Raw genomic sequence first — 23,704 nt, 5'->3', positions numbered from 1 at the left:
TAGAAAATATAACATATATTCCAGGTTTCCTTTATTATCTAATCTTAATGAATTCACAGCTTTCAGATAGTATATAACTAACAAAGAATGATTTTCAATGCTAAGAAAAACTAAAAGACAAATTTAGAAAAGTAAAAATTTTAAACAACAATTGATGAATAAGTTACACTTTTGAAGATTTCATGAACCATGAAATAAATCATAGCAGTTTTACAAAACCATCAGTTAACATATATTTTGAGCCAAAAATTCCACAATCTTAGAATCATGCAAAGTTATTGTTTTAGGCATTTTTCACCTAAAACATTGTTTTGCATGATTATAAAACATTATCAGTTAATTATTTTCATCACATAAATAATATCTGTCGAATTGAACATATATATTACTATAAAGACAAGACAAAGGAAAAAAAATATTTTTCTTCTTATGAACAATATATTCTACTCTCTGAAGAATTTGTTACAGTTATTTATTTTGTCCTCAATTTCCATTATAAAGATATTATTTTGGTTTTCACTTGTTGAAAATCTTTTTAGCCACTTCTTATTATAGTACTGTAAAGAAAGACACAGTTGTACTCTATTTGACAATTTTTGCTGATGTTGTATTAGTAGCTCAATAAAGCCTAGTCAAATATATCCAAAAAGTGTTCCTTTCTCCAATTATCAATTGTTTTCAGTACATCTTCTTTACAACTACAATATCTATAAATTTATTCTACTATCAAAAGCAATACTTAGTAAGCACCACTGCTAAATGGTGTGGAAAATATGATTCTGTTATTGAAAAAGGCATAATATAAAAATGATTTTTTAAAGACCCAAATCATAGTGAATGAAAAAAAGTTTAAAGTCATATACCCTGTATTTTGCTTCTGTGTGTATGTCTGTGTGTGTATGTGTGTGTATAGAATCAATGCAAAATTTTAAAATTCATAAAATAGTATCACAGAATCATATAGTATCAGATTCAGAGGAACTGGGTGAAATATTAAAAGCATTTCAGCAAAAACACATTTTTGACAATAGTAGTAATAATTATTAGTTTAAACTCTGAACACGTGACAATACTGTTATTATTTTATGTTGGAGCTGATTACATTTTTTCTACTTTAAAATTTTTACTATGTATGAAGAGAATCCCTTGATCCTTAAATGTATAAAGTAAACAGTAACTTGGTTAGTTCCATCCCTCTATTTGTGGGAAATGATTTACACATCTTATTCTACTCTGGATAAATTGTAGATTTTCCACTCCATAGCTTCTGATTCACCAGTTAGGTATTTTTAACAAGCACTATAGGTGATTCTAAGGCAAATAGTCTGAGGACACTACCATCATCATTATCATTATCATTATCATCACCATCATCATCATCATCATCATCTTGTCTAACAAGTATTGAGGGCTTACTCCATGATTATAACTATACAAAGAGTATGCCATTTTTTAATTAATTTGTCTTACAACAATTCTATGGTATATTTTCTTTTAATGTTGCTATTCTATAAATGCAGACAATGAACATAGGTAGGTTAACTAGCTTTGCTTAGCCATGTAATAATTGGTGGGATTGGCGTTAAATCCAGAGAGCTTGTTTCTTTCTGAGTGGGTACATTTAACCAATGTGGTTGCAGGATTCTGGAATATGGATGCTATTTTGGAAATGAAATATGTGTGCAGATATTGGCCAAGGTTTATTTTTAGAGCAGTGGTTTCTGAACTTTCATATTTTATACTCCTATCAGAAAAAAATGCTGAAGGTGGACTCCAATATTTGTTGTATATTTATATACTAATCATTTACTTCTACAACTTTTACCACTATATAGATATTTTATAAATCATACTGAAAATTGAAATGCAAGAGAATGAGATATAACATCAATACAAATAGAATTTCTTATATTTTCCCACAGCTCAGTTGATGGTCTTGTGTATGCCCTATGTTACATAAACACCCATTTGGAGACTGTTCTGCAAGGTAGGGGAGCACCACATGGCCATGTTGGATGTTCCAAATCCACAGCCCCCACTTTATCCTGCTTCCCTTCTCTTCAAGAGAATAATCTGCTCTAGTTCTCAGACTGACTTTTACCGTAAAGCCCTGATAATGTAGTAGTAACTTTCTGGTTGCCAAATGATATCTAGAATGGATGGTTATTATAAATAATAAAGGTTCAGAATACATAATAGTAGATAAAGGTATGACATGAAGTAAAGAATTAAATCAAATAAACCATATAATATCCATCTGGTTCTTTTTCTTAATTATATTACTTATTTAAGTCTTCATTTAATATTAAATTAATGCTAACTATTAAGGAAAATCTGTATAAAATGTGAAGATTTGTACATATATAGATACAAGAGTTGCATGGTACTAATCAGGGTGCTTAAACACTCTCAGATTGAGTTTCTCCAATTGCAAAATGAGATAACATACCTGACTTCTATGTATGTTGAGATAAGTCATTTAAAAAGAACTGGAACTGCATCTGGAACATATTAAATGTGCAATAAAAGTAGTTATTATTATGCCATAAACATGGCATAATAGATTTCTTTGTAACCCTCTTTGTAACATCACAGACTTCTTTGTAACCCTCTAGTTAATCCATCCTTAGGGTGCATAAGAGAATCACTAGTAAGTCCCCATTACCACAGGAATAAAAAAATCAAAGGAGTAACTGTCAACATTAATGTTGTTTAAATCATAGAGGAAAGAACTCCTTTCAAGACAGGGCAACAAAAAATAGGAAATATTTGCTGCAGACTGTATACAAATGATATCACGTTTATATACCCAAAGCTAATATATGCAGTTTCTATTATGTGAAAAGTCAGGTTTTGAAGTAGAAACGTACTATAAATAGTGACAAGACCTAAGACACTTTAGAGATAAAATCAGAAGGCTAAAACCATCACCTTATAGTGCCATTGTCACATCTAAATATAGATTTAGAAAAGTTGATTCCATGAACTTGTAAACTGAAATCTATCTACTTGCCTATCAACTTTGTTTAATAAAGAAACATATATCCTCAAGTACAAAGCTGTAATGATAGTTGGGGATATCTAAATCAATCACCTGAGTCATTGCCAAAAAAAATCTAGTGAAGTCCAATTTAATGACTAGTTTTTTAAAAGGTGGAGGGTGGTTAAAAGATAAATTTGAGAAAATCTCTTAGGAAGTAGAATAACAATGCATAGATCTAGAAACTTAGATAGAAAAGATCAGGAAATTAGAGGGTTAATTCAAAAGGCACAGCATCCACAAGTAAATCTCAAAGAAAATGGAGGGGAAATACTATTACAGGATAAATGTCCATCTACTGTCTTCACGGTCTCTCATTCAGTCTACAGAAAAATGCAGTCTGGCTTTTTCCGCCAATACTACTGTACAGTGCAACCAATCCATTGAGGTCAAAAGGGATCCCCTTTATTTCTTTCTATACATTTAATAAATACTTTTACTTATTTTTTTAAAATTAACTTCACAGTGGCATGGCACATTGTTGCCTGCACCATAACCACACATCCTTTTAAAAAATCTCCCTTTTTTGGTTTGCAAAAGTCCATACATGTTTTTGGTTCTCTTTTGTCTGAGGAATCTCTATTTCATTTTACTGTCCTATTTCTTAAATTATGGAGTTCCATTCTTAAGGAATTTTTTGTCCATTCGATTCATGTTTATCTCCTGGTTTTACAGCTTCAATTAATATTTATATACTGAAGCATCACAAAGCACTCTCAATAGTCCATATATATCACTTTCCTGATCTACAAACCTATTTTCCAAGAGGCATTTCAATGTCCATGTCTCACACAGAAATAATTTTCTTTTATCCCCCATTCCACATCATCACTATGTTGTTTCTTTCACTGAATGAAACCAGGTTCCACTCAGAAACTCTCAGGTGAATAAAAATTCTCCTTAAATGTTTTCTTCACTTTACCTCTCATATATATTCAGGCTTCATCTATGGTCAATTCTACCTCTTAAGTCTTTCAGAGATATGCACTAATCTCTTACAACCTCTAAATTCCTAATCCACAATTTCTTGTTATTAGTTGCTTCTCATACCAGCAAAATAAATTGGAATGATATTTTGAAATTAGAAAATATCTTTCAGGAGTGTTAAAGATTTCAGACCATTTAATCTACTAAACTCAGGCCTGAAACTCTATCCTACAGGAATAAACTGACATTTAGAAAATTCTGGTGCAATGCATTTGTTTATTGTGTAAAAAATTTGGAAACCTAATTGTTGAAGCTAGTTGAGTAATTTTTGACATCTACGCTCAGTCAAATGTTTAAAGAGGTTGGACAGAATTATGACAATGACAGTGCATAGTTTTGTAGTGGAAAAACTATATGCTATCAGGAAAGTAGAGTTTGATAGTGAGTTGTATTTAATTAGAAAAATCAGTATTAACAAATGAGCATGAAAAATAGATATCTTTCCTAAAGTGTCACTAAAAGAGACCATAACAATATCAGCAAAAATTTACCTATCACCAGCACTAATATGCACCCTAAGTGTCCAGATTTTGTTTCTTATACCATTCATTAATTAAAAACAAAAACTGGTGCATCTTGATGAATAGCTCAAGAGAAGTTTTACAAGTGATTCTCAAGAATTAGAAAAGAGTGGATTGAAGAGTGACTAAAGGTCAAGAATTGAGTCCCAAGAGTAGATGTGTCTCTCAGAGTAGTTGCAAATAGAGGGAAAGCAGAGATATGTCTCTGCCCTAGGGGGCTTAGAGTTAATGAAGAATTTTTTAAGATAGAAATTACAGTGTTTGAGAGCCCATTGTAGGACAATTAAATGAGCAATAATAAGCAAAGATGCTGCAAAGAAAAAAATAAACCAAGCACCAAAGTAACCACTCAATAAATTCTGTTTATTATTAAGAACGATAATACATAAGTAAATAATAATAATGTAATTACCACTGTTTCTCTATGCTTCGCTATGACTTTAGAGTTAAAAAATAAATTCAGGAACTTCAAATAATCTCTCAGAATATTCCATGTGTTAAGTTAATACTTACTCAAATCAACTTCAAAACTGAAAAAAAAAAAGTTTATAAAGAGCTTACTATTACAGTATTTACTCACAAAAAGTTGGATTAAAATTATAAGAAATTTTGGGTCCTAATATGGAACGTACATTTCAAAGGACATGTTTTTAAAGGAAGTGAGAATATATCACTATTTTAGTACAAAATATTTTAAAACAAACACGCCTTCGAGATAAGTAATAGATGTTTTAAAATATATAAAACAGTAAATGTACCTCCAAGAGATGGGATGGGTTAAAAATATATAGACTTAAGGAAGGAAAATCATCATGAATATAGCTCATTTGAGACACAAAATTGAGTTAAAAAGTAAGATAGGATATCTTACTTAAATTTTTTATTCCTTTGTAATTGATACCAGGGAGGATAAAGATGCTTTCTTTTAGTGCTTAATGTAGAAGCATTCAGTATAACTTTATTTTTTTAAGATTTTTTTTATGTGGACTATTTTTAAAGTCTTTATTGAATTTGTTACAATATTGCTTCTGTTTTGGTTTTTTGGCTGCAAGACATGTGGGATCTTAGCTCCCCAACCAGGGATTGAACCCACACCCCCTACATTGGAAGGCACAGTCTTAACCACTGGACTGCCAGGGAAGTCCCTCATTCAGTATAATCTTAATGTAGAAGCTGAATGACTGAATTATTGAGGGAATAAATGTCTCTGTTTTTCCTAAAACTTTAAGTTATGTGGAATATGAGACACTCCAACCTGTCAACGGGTAGGGAGAGTTCATATATTCTGTGGAAAGGGATGATGTTCTCACATGAAATAACTCCTTACCTAATTTTTTAAAAAATCTGGCAACCCTTATAATTATTTTGTTTTGTAATATGTAGAAAGAAGCTAATTAATATCTTACTAAGAATTGTAATATTTAACTTCTATACATATAGCCTTAAACATGTATTGCTTGTCCTTTTTTCCCTACAAAACAAAAGCTTAGTGGTATCATTAAAATACAATGTCACATACCTCATGAAGATTATTCTTATGAGTTAAGAACTGTGTGTTTTAAACGTTGGTTTAAAAAATTCCTATGTATATATGTAATATACATATATGCACACGTGTATACACACACAATGACAGCACTGTTTCATACCTTTAAAACAATTTAAATTTGCAGCAACATGGATGGACTTGGAGCACATTATGCTAAGTGAAATAAGTCAGGCAGAGAAAGACAATTACTGTATGATATCACTTATATGTGAAACCTAAAAAATATACACAACTAGTGAAATTAACAAAAAAGAAGCAGACTCACAGATATAGAGAACAAACTAGTAGTTACCACTGGGGAGAGGGAAGGGGGGAGGGAAAATATAGGGGCAGGAGATTAAAAGGTACAAACTGTTAGGCATAAAATAAGCTCTAAGGATATATTGTACAACATGGAGAATATAGCCAATATTTTATAATAACTATAAATGGAGTATAACCTTTAAAAGTTGTGAATCGCTATATTGTACACCTGTAACTTATGTAATATTGCACAGAAACTATACTTTAATTTAAAAAACCAGTTTAAATTTCATATAAGTGACTTTATTAAATCTACACTCTAACATGGCACAGTATTTTAACAAATAATTTGTGTGGGCTTAAAATTATTAAATGAGTATATATGTAAATTTAAAATTTGACCATAGATAAATATATAGACACACATATGTGTGTATATGTATATATGTGTATGCATGTATAGAAACACATATGCTTATTTATTATTAACCAATAACTTTGGAGTCAAATTCTGATATGCCTATAGAATTGGCATAGTCAGTAGACACTGGTTAAGGACAGAAAATAACCAAAGAGAAACCGATGCTTTAAAAAGCCACAAGACAAAAGTCCAAATTAGAAGAAGGGGATTTACATGCAATTAAAAAATTACAGTGTGGCCCTTTTATTTTTCATCTAACACTTTGGGGAAAGAGTCATATTTTGCTTTACTAATTCAAGAGCAACTCCAAGAACTGTCAAGAAGTATTTGCTTAATGACAAAAAATACCATTAAAATTTCAAACAGAAGATTCATCCCTATCTTTTTCTTTTTATCTTTTTTAGTGTTCTAGTTATATTTTATATCTGTGTCTGAATTTGGTGGTATTATCTCTTTATCAAAGGAGGTCATACAAAAACCATATGATATCACTTATATGTGGCATCTAAAATATGACACAAATGAACTTATCTACAAAACAGAAACAGACTCAGAGATATAGAGAGCAGACTTGTTGCCAAGGGGGAGGATTGGTGGGGGAGGGATGGATTGGGAATTTGGGATTAGCAGATGCAAACTATTATATAGAGAATGGCTAAACAACAAGGTCCTACTGTATAGCACAGAGAACTATATTCAATATCCTGTGATAAACCATAAAGGAAAATAATATGAAAAAGAGTGAATCACTTGGCTGTACAGTAGAAATTAATGCAACATTGTAAATCAACTATACTTCAATAAAATAAATTTTTTTATAAAAGGAGGTCATAGATACTCCAATTGAGATTTTTAAAAATAAAAGATGGCAAACTCTCAAAAACAATTTAGCTTTAATCCAATTTAAAGGCAGAAAAATGGTGGCATTTTCCGTTCCCATGATTTATATATAATTTTCTCATTTCCACAGGAACGACATTTCTAAATTTTGCACTTAGAGAAAATTACCTAGGTTATTTTTAGCCATAACTAATGTGCCAAAATTACTCCCACTTTAATATATTATCCTGCTAATTTACAAAATTCATTTATCATGTAAGTTCTTAGAAGGAAGGAACAGATAAAATGTAAATGTACTGATATTGTATGTTGGTAAGTCACTGTTCTATAATAACATTTCAAACTTGACTTCATATGCCAAAGCAGAGTCCCTGAAAAATTATGTTTTGCTTTAAGACATTTTTTGATGATTCTGAATGTCTTTTATTGAGTACTAATTAATGTGACAAATTTCTGACAAAAACATTTCTACTTTACTAATTCTAGAGGCGTTTTTAATGTGAGACAAGAATTGTCTTACTGAATCACATCAGAATATTCAAGAGGGCATGCAACATTTCAAAAAGAAATTGATTTGCTGTAAGTTGTGAAAAGGTGGGTTTTAGAGCATTTTAGCTGAATCCTTTTAATTGAGTGGTGGCAACAAAACTCTCTAGTGGTATAGGTCTTTAAAAAAAGGGTCAAACATGTTTCTGGTCACTATGGAAAAAGTACTTCATTCATTTCTCAAATTTGTGAGCTGTCACCAGCACGGCAAGAAAGAAAGGATTCATATGCTTTATTAAGTTCCCTATTTGTTTATGCTTCATCCTTCATCTGTTATGCCAAAGCAAAGATACAGGTATTCGAAGATCGTGGTTATCAAAGAAAGTCATCATGACAACAAAATATAAAAGTTCCATTTTCCCATATTCATCAGCATTGTTCTCAAATATTAGGTCAGTAGCAATAAATCCCAATCTAAATAAAGGTATATGAAAAGATCAATATGTTCTTTTAAACTGTGTAATACATTTATTCCTATTGCATTAGTACTCAATAACATGTTAAATACTATACTATAACACTTTAAATATAACATAATATTTAAAGGGTACATGTTAAGAGCATGACTGGCAAAAAATTTACTACCAATTTATATTTAGTTACTGATTATTATTTATCAAATTATATGTACTACATTATGACATATTTCTGAAAGATGGGTCAGGTTTCTTAAGAATGCATGGGAGGAATTTGTGCACATCATTTTAAAACATCTTCAACTTATGATAATTTAATTGAATTATTTTTTAAAATTTCCTGGAGATAAGTACCTTAGAAATATTTCAAAGGGGGAAACAAAATAAAACAAAAAATATACTTAGGGGGCTTCCCTGGTAGCGCAGTGGTTGAGAATCTGCCTGCCAATGCAGGGGACACGGGTTCGAGCCCTGGTCTGGGAGGATCCCACATGCCGCGGAGCAACTACGCCCGTGACCCACAATTACTGAGCCTGCGCGTCTGAAGCCTGTGCTCCGCAGCAAGAGAGGCCGCGATAATGAGAGGCCCGCGCACCGCGATGAAGAGTGGCCCCCACTTGCCACAACTAGACGAAGCCCTCGCACAGAAACGAAGACCCAACACAGCTAAAAATAAAAAATAAATAAATTAATTAATTAAAGGGCTTCCCTTTAAAAAAAAAAAATTTGAATAGGGACATAAAATGAGAAAAAAAGTACACATTCGTATCTCAAAAAAAAAAAAAAAATATATATATATATATATACTTAGGTAATATTTGCTTTAAGACTTCTACAAATTGTGTGAAAGCGTGTGTGTGTTTAAGCATAAAAGGGCACAAGTAAAGAAAATACTAAAATTGAAACCATAGTCCTTCCCTGGAGGTCCGGTGGTTAAGACTCTGTGCTTCCACTGCAGGGGATATGGGTTCGGTCCCTGGTGGGGGAACTAAGATCCCACATGCCATGCAGTGCAGCCAAAAAAAAAAAAAAAAAAAAAAAAAAAAAATTGAAAACGTAGAAGGAAGATATAATTTACAGAATAATCTGATTCATTTCAGTCAGTGTTAAACACTGTTTGGTAAAGTAGAAAACACATATAAAGAATAAGAGGTCAAATGATTTCTAGATTTCACAAACTGGCTATTTTAAAAGATTAAAAAATTCTAGACTTCTAATTTTGTAATGTTTATTCCTTTTTGGAAATATTTTCACTGGTTACAAAATTTGGTAAACAGAAATGTTCAGATTATATTGAAATTTAAATATTTTCAAATTAAAAATTATAAGAATATATATTTGCATGCTAGTGATATTTAGACATTTAAAGTATTTAGAATTTGAAATAAACAATATTATATAAATGTATATTATTTTATTACATTACTTCATATTGCAAATACATCCAAAATATAAATATATATTAATATATAAATTTTATATGTTATATATTATAATTATATAAAGTTGCAAATATTTTAAATAAATAATGTTTTCTCTCCAGGTATATTAATTAAAAAATAAACTTATAGAGCTAAACTATAAATTTATATAATCTAAAGAAAAATTTGCCATTCTATTTATGTATCTTTGTTGTTAACCTCTTCAGGTGTTATTTCATATGCTAGTTACTGATTTACTAAATCCCTTTGGCAAATTTGCCTTGAAATATTTTATTAAAATTAGTAACCCTATTAAAATTAGTAACCCTATTAAAATTATTTGTAATGAATTAGAATTGAAACAATAATAAATGCCTTTCACAGTTTGCATTGCTTAATTTATAGTTTTGTGTATTTCATATTTGATGAATTAGCCTTCTTATTTCATATAATAGATATAATAGATTACAAATTAATATGTGTACATGTAATAGATATAAGAGATTACAAATTAATATGTGTTTGTATTCATAATATGCTCAATAGTTTACTTTTTTTAGTAGTATTTTTGTAACATTCTTAATTACTTAAGCTTTTTCACGCTAAGAAATTTTGAAAGTCAATAGAAAGTTTGATAGCCAAAAAAACCCGGCAAAGAGGAAGAAAATAAAATAATTATATGCCAACTTTAATAATAGATTGTCCCTCAGAGAAACATATAGTTTTATTCAGATACGTGAAAAGCTCCATACTGAATATCATTTACTAAGAAATAAATAATTCATTATTTTAAAAATATTTACTCTATAAATAAATATTTTTCTCATATCTTTAAGGTTGATAACTTTATTGCTCATAGCATCTGACAGTAGAGAGGTAACTACAAAAAAACTTAAGAAACAAAATCCTGGAGAAAGAAAAAGATGCAGTAATGCTACATTACTCCCAAGAAACTTGTTTTAAATTTTCTAGATATAAGCAACTTTTATTTTCCTCAATCTGAATTGTAGAGATGGCAAATTGATTTTTGTTTTAGAAAATGTTCAATGCACATGTCAAGTTTTAAAATTTTTAGAAATTTTTCCTTATGAAGTGCAAATTAGCAGAGTTTTTCAAGTACTTTTTGGCCCTATTTTCATTAAGTTAATTTATATAATCAATACATGCCTGATTATCACATTCTTACCTGTGTGTCTTCAAGTTCAATAAGCTCTGCAGAAACAAATTCAAAATTCACATGAAACACATGAGGAATAGTAGGAGAGTTTGTCCCGATTTTGTTTCACAGGCTTCTCATCAAACCTTATATGTGCCACATTGCTCTGAGTTACAGACGCTTGTGCTTTTAGTACCAAGACCCTCAGTATGTCACTGCTTACTGAATGCTATTTTGGGTTCTCTGAGTAGAGCCATGAACACTGAGCCTTTGTGCAAAATATCATAAGGGCACTCTGATGTCCGTTCATAGTCTGGGATTAAAATGCAGACAGCTCCAGCAAGAAGCATGAGCTGATTTTTTTTGCCCTTTTTCCTAACAACAACCAAAAAGAAAATAAAGTACTTATTGGCTTGAGGTGATAAGGAGGGAATTCAACTTATGTAAGAGAATTCTGCAAGTGGAAAGGACATGCCCTCTACTTGGGGATTAGCTGATGAAACAAATGATCAATTTAAAACGGGCACAGAAGTTACTACAAAGAGAAAAGCTTTTTAACTGTGAGTCTATGCCTTCTGGCTGCTCCTTGATTCAGTCTTTCTATTCAGGAATAAAGTAAAATACAGAAAGAGAGGGCAATGTCTAAATTATAATCCTCTTCTTTTCCTTGGTTTATGCATTACCTAAATATAGTTATTGTATTAAATTTATAATTAGAATTTTTTATAGTTATTATTTATTATGAAATACATAATATTATACTCCATACTGTTTACTCAAGCTGTTTTTAGTTAAAAATCATCTTTTAACCAAATCAGAGAGAGGTTAAAAAAATGTGAACAGTGTCTAACACTATGATTGATGTATATAAAATTTAATAATTTTATGGTTTACATATGCAATTATTGTGAGGAGACAGCTTCAAATTTCAGAAATATACTTGAGTCCTGCAATATCAGGAGTATATACATGTTCATTGTATTTTTTATCATAACAGTGGAAGGAAAGTAGGAAAAAGATTACAACCAACATTAGTGAGAACTAAATAGATTACGTGACGTCTGATTCATGCTTACTCCATTTTTCAATTCATAAAAACCAAATTTCATTTGTTACCATTTGCTAAATAAATAGATGTTAGATACCTCTGTACCATGCGGCAAAACCAAACAAGAATAAGTTAAATAAGTTTTTCCCCACGAGCTATTTTTTAAATTTTAACTGTGGTAAGAACACTTAACATGAGAGTTACCCTCTTGACAAATTGTAAAGTGCGTAGTACAGTCTTGTAAACTAGCAGCACAACATTGTACAGCAGATCTCTAGAACTTTCTCATCTTGTATAACGGAAACTTCATACCCATTGAACAACGGCTCCCCATTCCCACCTGCCCCCAGGCCCCATCAACTGCCATTCTACCCTCTGCTTCTGAGTTTGACAAATTAAGACACCTCATATAGGTGGACTCATGCAATATATCCTTCTGTGAATGCCTCATTTCACTTGCATAATGTCCTCTAGATTCATCCATGTTCTAGTGTTTGGGTAAGAACATAACATTTTATGGGGTATTGTTTTCTGCCTTGATACAGTATCCAGATCCACTCTGAACTGCAATTACACTTTTTCAACCTGATAGCCTGGTTCCACAAGATGTCCTGAGGGCTTATCTTAAGGCCAAAGAGAACAAGTGTGGATCAGCATTTTCTACACTAAAAGGACAATCAGGACTGCAGAAAATCCACTGAGACAGTATTCAACTTTCTAAAGAAGGTACAGTTTGAAACTATATATTTTATGTAGAATACCATTAACAGCAATTCTTGATTTCATTAAGGGAAGATCTGTCATAAAACACCTATGTAAAGTGACCAACTAGATTTGATTTTAATATAGCACAAAGTACTATAAATTACGAAAAAATGCTTGTCCTCCCTGGGGGACAGATAGGCTGGAATCCAGCAAGTCTCCACAGGTATGCCAAAACCAAGAATGTAGACTTGGCTGGATTGATGGGACTCAAATAAGCTCAAATAAGCTTAGTCATCAAATAAGCTTAGGGATTACTTCTGGTGCATTTTCTTCATATCAGGAGAAAAGCCTTTTTCAGGAGTGGGAGGGAAAAGAAGTAGTGCACAGAACATGACTGTATAAGAATGGAGAGTCTCAGAATTAAGTACAGCACTATCCACAGGAGAGCCAAAGCCATTACACTACGGGTTATTGGAGGTCTCCATACCATAGAACAAACGTAAGGGAGGGTGGACAATTCCTGTGACACAGACGCGGTTTCATAACTACACAGAAACATTCTAGTAAACAATCGTCAGCTTTCGCATGCAATCTGGGGGAATTCTACAAATGTCATCTGCCAGCAGGCTGATGAAAAGAGCATGAAGTTTTAGAAGCGTTCAAGCCAGGATTGAATTGAGTCAATCTAAATAGAGATTTAAATTAAAATGTTACAATTCATCGATGCTCTGATGAGCCATCAGTTTCTTTTTTAAAAGAAGATAATTAAGGAATGTAAATCCATTGACTAGCTGCAGCCTGGACCAGCTAATGAAGTTCAGATCTAACAGCAGGCAGAGGACAAAAGCCAAATGTTATTCAAGTTCTGACCCATCCCTTGAGATAAAACTTCATTCAGAAAGTTTAGGTCTACCTCCAGTCACGGCATAGATGATCAAGGTGACTTTAATTAGATATAAAGGCTCTAATCAACTGTGGTCTGGATGGTAGAATTTAAGGTCTACAACCTGATCATCACAGTCCTGGAGCATACTATTATTTATTATTTATTATAATAATATATTAGTATTATAATAAAATTATATTCATGAATGGTTTTGGAAAGACTCATAATGTATTAAGATAGAAATAATTGAAAAATGTATTAACTGTATGTCACACTACCCATTAGGATTCTTTTGGCTGCCATAGAAACAACAATACAAGTTAAAGTTTAAAAAATGGATTAAACCTTGGAGAAATGTGGAACATACATAGAAAAATGAAGTAGGCTTAGGGTTAGTTGGATCCAGTGGTTTCACACTGCAATCAGTTTTCTAGGTCTGTTTGCTCTCCTCTGGTGCTTAAGAATAAGTAATTTTTTTCCCCAAGAGTGTCCAAATACTCCACTTTCACCTTATTGGCTAATATAATCATTTGTCCATATCTGAACAAATTATGCCAAAGAGAAAAGCTTAGAACCATTAAGCCATTCCTGCACCTGGGAGTAAGAACTACCTGGTAAATAGATTAATGTCACCAAATCAAGGTTAGATTGTTGAATCTAGTTGGCAATCAACAGTATTCACCATAGACATGTATGTAAAAAGCTTTTTAAAAAGCTGAAAATAAAAATAATTTTTGCTGTGAATGACTTTTAGATGGTATTCTTTTCTAATGGTCCAATTTAATGTATTTTCTTTTCTTTTCTTTTTTTTAAATTGTGAGCATATATCACAATGATAAATAGAAGATAAAATAAAATGAATAATAATAAAAATGACAATAAAACACTAGTTAATCCATATATTTCAAACAATGGCAGAATCCTTTTTTGTTAAACTCAGAAAACTTGGCTCCTAGTAAAGAAACATTCTATTGAATATGGCAACATTTTGTAGGGTTTTAGAAGATTTACCTTTTGAAGTCTAGTTGCAGTAGCCATTGATTTGCTCTAATTAAAATGTATCTGTTCATATATCTATATTTTCTTCTTTTATTTGCTGTTTTGTTATTTTTTTATTTTCTGTGGGCAGAACTTACTCTGGAGCTCTGCATCTAAGGAATAATTTTGTTTGGTTAAACTACACAAACCCCATGATACAGGAAATTGACATTGAATAATACATAAATAACAAAAGTCCCATTCTATAAAAAATGTATTTTAGTAACTGGTAATACATAAACAATTTATAATAATGGAATTCAGAAGTACAACCCCAGAAAGGTAGAATTATCCCTCTTGACCCCTGGCTCTTCAGCTACCTATCTATCCATCTGTCTACCTATCAGTCATCTATCATTTTTCCTTTTGCAAGACATTGTGTTCAAGGTTATAGTTACATAAAGACAAATAAGACTCTAACCAACCATCTCTTGAAAATGTAAACCACACATCATTTTTAAGCATAAAACAAGATGCTTAACAAAATGAAATTAAAAAAAAAAGAAAATCCAATAAAATCACTTTGGAAGAGAGGAATGTTAACCTCCACTGACTTTGTGATGAGATGTGAAACACCTGTTATTTAATCAAGAGCTGATCATGAGAGAATTTTAGAACATAACAGCTGTTTGCAGACTGAACTGTACTGTACAACATGTCCTGACTATTGTTTAAGTTCCCTGAAATATAATGGTACCTCTAAGACATTTCTGCATTTTATGAAAGATTTTGCATATATCTATATAAAGAAAAATCCTGTTTAAGTGGCATATATTTAAATTAATGAAAATTAGTCACTGGAAACTAGTAGTGTTTTAATATTAATTAAAGGACAATCTTTCTCCACATCAGGATCTGCAAACTAAGAAGCCAATTGCCAAATACACCCAGCTTTCTGTTTTTATAAACAAAAAAAGTTTTATTGAAACACAATCATTCTCATTTATTTACATATTGTCTAAATTGTCTGTGGCTGTTTTCACGCTCTAAGGGCAGAGTTGAGTAGTTGCAACAGAGACTCTTGACCTATAAAATCTAAGCTATTTACCCTGGGACTTCCCTGGTGGCGCAGTGGTTGGGAATCTGCCTGCCAATGCAGGGGACACGGGTTCGATCCCTGGTCTGGGAAGATCCCACATGCCGGAGCAACTAAGCTCGTGGGCCACAGCTACTGAGCCTACATGCCACAACTACCGAAGCCTGTGCACCTAGAGCCAGTGCTCCGCAACAAGAGAGGCCACCACAATGAGAAGCCTGCGCACTGCAAAGAAGAGTAGACCCCGCTCGGCGCAACTAGAGAAAGCCCGTGTGCAGCAATGAAGACCCAATGCAGCCAAAAATAAATAAATTTCAAAAATATAAAAATAAATAAAATAAAATATTTACCCTGGCCATTTACAGGAAAAGTTTACCAACTTCTGATTTATATTCATGTGGTGTAGTGATTTTTAGTTCATATTTAGAGCATAGTTTACTTAAAAATTAAATTACATGCATTTGATCAATAGATAAATAAGCACACATAAATATACAAAAATCTACACAGCAGCAATCATCTTGTTCTACATTATCTTGCCTGTCGGTGGGTCAATGAATTAATATGGTTGAATAAAATGTTAGCTTTTTTAAAGATAGCTTAAATATTTTATATTTACCTAAAATATATACATTCAGGTTAATTTTATACATATATTTTGCCCTAGGGTGCCAAGGCATTTTCTTTGAGATATTATCCTCGGAATGAGTCTCTGCATATTTTTCTATAAAACACATTCAACACATGTCTATGTTTTCCAGTTTGTTTAAGAATAAAGAAGGAATTTAAAGAAACATGTGAAGGCATACAGTTTAATAAACTATTTTTAAGGGATGTTTTAGGTTATCAGTGAATTATGGTAGAAAGTACACATAGTTCCCATATTCCCCCTGCCCCACACATGCAGAGCCTCTTCTACTGTCAACATCCCCCATCAAAGTGGAACATTTGTTATAACTGATGAACCTACAGGGATACATAATTATCACCCAAAGTCCATAGTTTACATTAAGATTTACTATTGGTGCTGTACATTCTATGAATCTGGACAAATGTTTGGACATGTATCCACCGTTACAGATACAGAGTAATTTCATGGCCCTAAAAATCCTCTGTATTCTGCCTATTCATTCTACCCTCCCCGTTAACTCCTGGCAACTACTGATCTTTTTTATTGTCTCTATAGTTTTACCTAAAGTTTTACAAAATGTCATATATTTGGTATCATACAATATGTAGCCTTTTCAGATTGGCTTCTTTTCCTTACAATAGGGATTTAAGTTTCCTCTATGTTTTCTTCATGGCTTGATAACTCACTTGTTTAATCCCTGAATAATATTCTACAGTTTATCCTTTCACCTACTGAAGGATATCTTGATTGCTTCCAAGTGTTAGCAATTATGAATAAAGCTGTCATAAACATCCGTGTACAGGCTTTTGTGTGGATATAAATGTTTCCTATTTGGTTTCAATGATTTTTTTCCTATCTATTTAAAAAAATGCTTTTATTCATACCCTTCAATAGCTTTTAAAACATCTTACTTTTAATAAGCATTTCTAGAACATATATCTTAGATTTAATAGAAAAATAATGGCTTCTACTTTTCAGACATATTTCATTTGTTATATTTTGTAAATCTATGTTTTCAAAAATTAGAAAACCTCATATAAATAGTTTTGCAAACTAACATAGCTGGCTTTTTGGAAGAATATATCTACATGGTTGGGAGAAAAAGTGTGCTCATAATCAGTGAGTATTACGGCAGGTTCAGAGTGTTGTTTTGCAGAAGAAATGGAAAGTTTCAGTTATTTCATTTTATGGTACATATGGAACGGCTGTGCTATGATAGAAACTATTTAATACTCACTGCATTTCTGCCAAGTAGTTGTTGGCCCGCTTTACATTTGAGTAAATGTGAGACAAATAGCAAAGCAAGGTCCTGAAGAGTCAGAGGATTTTTTATGCCAAAGCCTATATTATACTCACTATAACACACTCCCTCTTTACTGAAGAAAACATACAATTTTTAAAAGAAACACTTCTCTTAAAAACATGATGGGCAATCTAATTTAGTAGTATTATAGTAGCCACCACTTGTAAAGCAATAAAACTAAGCATATAAGCACTTAAACTATGTCCTTTCTTCCTTAATTGATTCCTTTCTTGTCCTTCCCAAGAAATTTTTGAGCATCTACTGTTTCTCAGGCCCCTGTCTTAGTGTTGGAGGTACACTCAGGAATGTTCCAGAAAAAAAGTCTCTATCTAGATGAAGTTCATGTCCTAGTTTAGGGCATAGTGAGTAGACAAGGTAAATTAGTAAAATATATAGTATATTAGATAAACAAAAGTGTTAAGTAGAAAAATAGAGGAGGTAAGGGGGGTAGTTAGTATTGTCACGGGGTAGGAAGCACAAAATTTTATACAGAAGATTCAGAAAAGGTCCAACTGAGGAGATAGTGGGTAAATACATGACTAAGATGAGGGAGTGAGCCCTGAAGTTATCAAGCTGAAGAACAGCTTAGGTCACACAAAACTATTAGGCAAAAATGCTCAAGGAACATCACGGCATCCTTCATGGCTGGAGTGCAGAGAGGTAGAAAGCAGAAGATGATGATGATGTGTGTATGTGTGTGTGTGTGTGTGTGTGAGACTTGTGCACATGGGGGCAGATTTTATAAGGTCTTGCTGACAACTTTACGTTATTTGGCTTTTACAAGGAGTGAGTTGGGAAGAATTGGACAGTTTTAAATGAAAGACAATGTCATCTTATTTACATTTTAAAGAACCAATCTAGTTTATGTGTTGAGATTACAATGTCAGGGGTCATGATGGAAAAAAGGGTATGACATGTTAAGAGCTGTTGTAAAAATCAGATCTGTTTTCTGGATTATAGCAAACTTATGAAGCAGGTAATAATTGATCAGGCAACTCTGGTTGTAAGGAAAAGAGATTCATTGTAGTTATATTCAAATAGACTTTCACGGAAACAAAAGGAGACGAGCCATGGCAGGGTTATAATAGATCTGGTGATGGCAGTGGTGGGAGTTCATAGTTTTCACTTTAGTTCTCCAGAAATGACTTGGCTACTTTCTCTGTGTTCCTTTTCCAATTAATATCAAATTACGTTATTAATCTCCTCTCTCTGTGTATGGCTTTCTTTCACTCAGAGTTTCTGTTTATTTATAATTTATCTTATTTATGGCTGATTGTCAACACAAATTCTTAGTGACAGATTTTCAACTTCTACTAGTAAATGCCTATTCTCTTCCTGTTGAAACTTCTAAGGGGACAATAGCCAGGTCATGGAAGCACCTAAATGTTCATTGACAGACAAAAGGATAAAGAAGATGTGGTACATATATATAATGGAATATTACTCAGCCATAAAAAGGAATGAAACTGGGTCATTTGTAGAGACGTGGATGGACCTAGAGACTGTCATACAGAGTGAAGTAAGTCAGAAAGAGAAAAACAAATACCATATATTAACGCATATATGTGGAATCTAGAAAAATGGTGCAGATGAACTGGTTTGCAAGGCAGAAATAGAGACACAGCTGTAGAGAACAAACGTATGGACACCAAGGGGGGAAAGTGGCGGGGGGTGGTGGTGGGATAAATTGGGAGATTGGGATTGACGTATATACACTAATATGTATAAAATAGATAACTAATAAGAGCCTGCTGTATAAAAATAAATAAATTAAATTAAATTAAAAAAAAAAACTTCTAAGGGGACAAAGTAGTCTATGTACGTCAGCAATGATCCTATACTCCCTTACTTTTTGGATTCACAACCTCTGTCCAGTTTCTACGGCAAAGGAAGTAGATGGTGTTGGACGCAACAAATGGTAATTCTCCAGGGCATCCCTTCCAGCAGCAGTAGGATAAAGGATGCTGTGACTCTTTCGGGTGATATGGAGTTGTCAGGCATCATGATATATGCTGGTTGCTATTATTTTCATCCTCATATAAGGCGTGAGGAAACTAAAGTTCAGAGAATGCCATGCAGTTAGAATGTTTTGCAGCCAGATCTCAAGCTTCTGTCGTCTGATGCCAGAAATGACACAGTTTCCAGTCTCTCACACTGTCTACATTTAGGAATGCAAGCGAACATACAGCATTCATTCTTTCACAGAATGTTTACTGAGTGTTACTATGTACGATGTACTGGGCTAGAAATAGACAAAAACAAACAAATCAAAATTCCCACTACTGCCTTTCCCTACAGGAATCATGGCATCTATTAAAGAGCTCTGCATTGTACCAAATGTCTTAATGAATTTTAAACCTTTAACACATACACATTCACATGCTTTAAGTAGCTTATGTACAAACAATAACAAAATTGGACACACACATATATTATAGCTTTATATTCTATATATATTCCAATTTTAGAATTTATAATTGTTATTTGCAGGAGACTTTGCCCAACCATTAATTCTTGGGTTAAGTTACTGGAAGCCTAACACTTGAAACCTCCTTATATTTATATACTACATAATATAAGCCTATAGATATGGAAGATATAGACTAATATTTATTTTACCTCAACTACTCTTGCACGTTCCTCCCATACAATTATTTTAATTAATCCTCATAACAGCCTCAGTAGGTAGATGGTTTTCCCATGTCAGGGTTGAATAGACTATAGGCCAGAGAGGTCAAGTAACTTCTTCAAATTGTACAGAGAGTAAATGATAGAATAAGAATTCAAGCTCATGAAGTACAATACCAGGCCCTGTAATCTTGACTACTACATTTGGGGACTTTGTAGAGGGTGATTAAGGAGTGACAAATGTGCTTGAGTTGACAAGAGTGAGTGGACGACACAGGTGGTTTGCTTTCAAATGATCCTCTTTACTAAATTATCAGATAGAAGATAAATCTGTATACAGATACTAGTAATATATGTGAATTGTGGAATAATAACAAAATGATAATAAATAGGCACTTTTTTAAACATCTTTATTGGAGTATAATTGCTTTACAATGGTGTGTTAGTTTCTGCTTTATAACAAAGTGAATCAGCTATACATGTTCTATATTTTTTTATCTGCATTCTATCATGACACTATCAAAGAATGAGAGTGTCAGATTGAGACAGAAATGAAAGATGTCATGACAAACAAACAAACAAAAAATATTGTAAGTATATTTTGCATTAAAATGTAAAAAGAGGGGACCATATGCTAACGTAAGACTTTTCAATATGGCAATAGCAAATATTAATATATATAATGTTTTTCTCTGCCCAAAGCATGCTTCCTATAAACTGATTTTATTCATTTAACAATTTATATGATCTATCTTATATTTGTTTTTATGATTGAATGAAGACATATGGAGGAAATGTATGTTTATTTTACCTTAAGTTATATTTGTAAAGTTCTTGCATTATTCACACAATACAATTTGGCAAGACTAATATAGAAAAAAAAAAAATGAATTAAATGTTTTCTTGTAAAGCCCCAAAGAAATTCTTACAGATATGTATGTTAATCTCTCAATACTTTGTTTTCTTAGTGATGGTGGATTTTCTCTGTTAGGATGATTAGCCCCACAGATTCATCCTTATTGGGATAATAATGGATGCTTTTATCCAAGATACCAGAGGATTATCTAACATACATTACATTTAGGTCTAACATACATTTAGGTCACACTGTGTATACTGAAGCATTTTATGGTGAATAAAGCAACCATTTTGATCTATGCTAGCATTGTTTGGAATCAACAATAGCTAATGAGAAGTCAAGAAAAGAGTCACCTATCATATGTTTGCTGATGATATGCATAATGTATTGGTTTCCACCTTCCAAGGGGCAGATGGCAAGATGGGATTAGATGTGCAATAGTTTATTGGGGGAAGTGCCTGGGAATGATGAACATGAAGAATCAGAAGTAACTAAGGAAAACATTCAGACCACAATGCAAGCCTGATGCCTGTGAAAAGGAAGTGGAAAGGAAGGGGGATGGAATAGGAGAGATTTAAGACTACAGCACTATTCTGATAAATTTTTGGTTGAGCTCATGGGCAGTCTTTGACTCAAAACATCCTTTGAAATAGAGTTTCATAGAAATAGGCCTGTACTAGTAGCTCTGTCATGGTCAATCATTGGCTGGGAGCAGCCTCAGGGAATCACGAATGTGGCACTAACACGGTGGTGGATCCAGAGTCTAGAGGGGTATTAGCGGGGGCTGCCACTCAACCATGCTCCTCACAGCAGAGGATCATATGGAAATGTTCATGGCTATCACAATTACCATACTGAAGTGGTTTGCAGAAAGACTTTTTTTCCCCCTATTACAAATGTATAGAGACTCACAAACTCAATATCAAATGCCAAATATTATTTTTGGTAGATGTTTGTAAAATCAAGTCACCTACTTGATCACCATCTGACTAATTATATGGATAGCATGGACTAAAATAGGGTAACCAGGAAGCGTTCCCATCATTTTCTATTTTACATGTATCTTCATCTGAAAGCTCCTCCAGGAGAGCGGGACACCCCCACCATTATTGTCTTTATTCTGCTGCTACTGATCATCACTTTCCATCCAAAACTCTATTGTGTCAACTGGATTGACACTCCTTTTCTGCTGAAGCATGAGAGAAATAGGCAGTAAAGGCTGTTTCCTCATAAGCCTGCTTTAAGACTAAGATAAAAGATGCATACGCTATGAATATGTCTTTACTTAAAGGAAAATTTTACTATGGAATTAAAATTTTGAAATGATAAAGAATCTAAAAATCTTGAAATTTTCCTTGAATCTTAGAAAGACAAACACTTAGACTTTCCTAAATAGGCCATCATATGCTTCTTTCACTTCTGATGCAGCTCCGTTATTTCCAAGTTTTTGCCTGTGCTGCAATTTATTTATTGTCATTTTGTTTGATAGTGAGAATTGTCAAAAGCATTTCTCTACAGTCAATGGTACTTTTATCAACTTAACTTACACTTCATATTAAAATGATTACAGTGAACTTCAGAAAGGTATACAAACCAAAGTTTCTGCATATGAGAATGAATGTCTTAAATCATTAGTTTAGATGTTTGCACCTGAACTGTGCAAGTAAATAAGAAGCACTTGACTTAGTTGGAATGAAATTGCTCTAGTGGCATTTAGGATATCCAATAAACAATGAAAAGTATGAAAGCTTATAAGACATGATAAAGGCAGTTCTGTGTAACCAGCTATGACACTGCTCTTTATAAGGCTGGCATCGGACCTTGTGTGCATTCCCAGTGGGAAACATTATAGGACAATCCAACATAATGCGCTCTCAGGCTAACATTATGGGCTTGTTTTCCTGTATTTCCATATTAACATTACAGGGAATGTGAATATCCAAAACCAAATATAAAATCATTCTCCAGAACATTACTTCAAAGGTATGGAGAAGAAAATAAATAACTGTAGCACATTTTTCATTCATGTTCAAATACAACTGATGGTTAGTTTATACAAACACTGAAATTTGAGATATAATTACGTATATATGAGTGAATTTATGTAATGTTACTGGATCTCAACTTCATTCCCACATAACCATTATAAAAATATACTAAATCCAAGGGCATCTGAAGAGTTTTTAATGTTAAATATCTGGTCAATTCAAATATCATTTGGCATAGGATGTTACTGGAGAAACATATAAAATCATTTTAATTAAAAGGCTGGTAGTCTCTGATAAACTAAATTTAACTTCATTGCTCATAACTGTTTTGATGTGTCTTAGTAAGTTTTTGCTTTCACTATATATTATAAATAATAAATTCAGTTCCGAGGAAGCAACTTACTTGTAGAGACTGATTTATGTTCGAACACTTTCTTTTTTC

The 23,704-nt window shown here is 32.6% G+C and overlaps 1 protein-coding gene across 5 annotated transcripts in view; it reads right to left on the bottom strand.

The window, feature by feature from the left end:
• Nucleotides 1-21,329, bottom strand: part of CDH19 (cadherin 19) — a 97,866-nt gene extending 76,537 nt beyond the window's left edge. For 3 of the 5 annotated variants that reach the window (XM_082355192.1, XM_082355195.1, XM_082355196.1), the window contains exon 1: nt 11,171-21,329. The gene's annotated coding sequence lies outside the window, so the exon portion shown is untranslated. Of the gene's footprint in view, nt 1-2,449; nt 9,338-11,170 lie in introns of those variants that run through there. The other 2 variants (XM_082355194.1, XM_082355193.1) reach the window with 2 other exon arrangements.
• Between the last annotated feature and the right edge of the window lie 2,375 nt (nt 21,330-23,704).

The sequence above is a fragment of the Balaenoptera borealis genome (assembly GCF_965194805.1).
Source record: "Balaenoptera borealis genome assembly, chromosome: 14".
Classification (NCBI taxonomy): domain Eukaryota; kingdom Metazoa; phylum Chordata; class Mammalia; order Artiodactyla; family Balaenopteridae; genus Balaenoptera; species Balaenoptera borealis.
The sequence above is the reverse complement of the archived record's forward strand: the minus strand, read 5'-3'. Positions and strand labels throughout refer to the sequence as shown.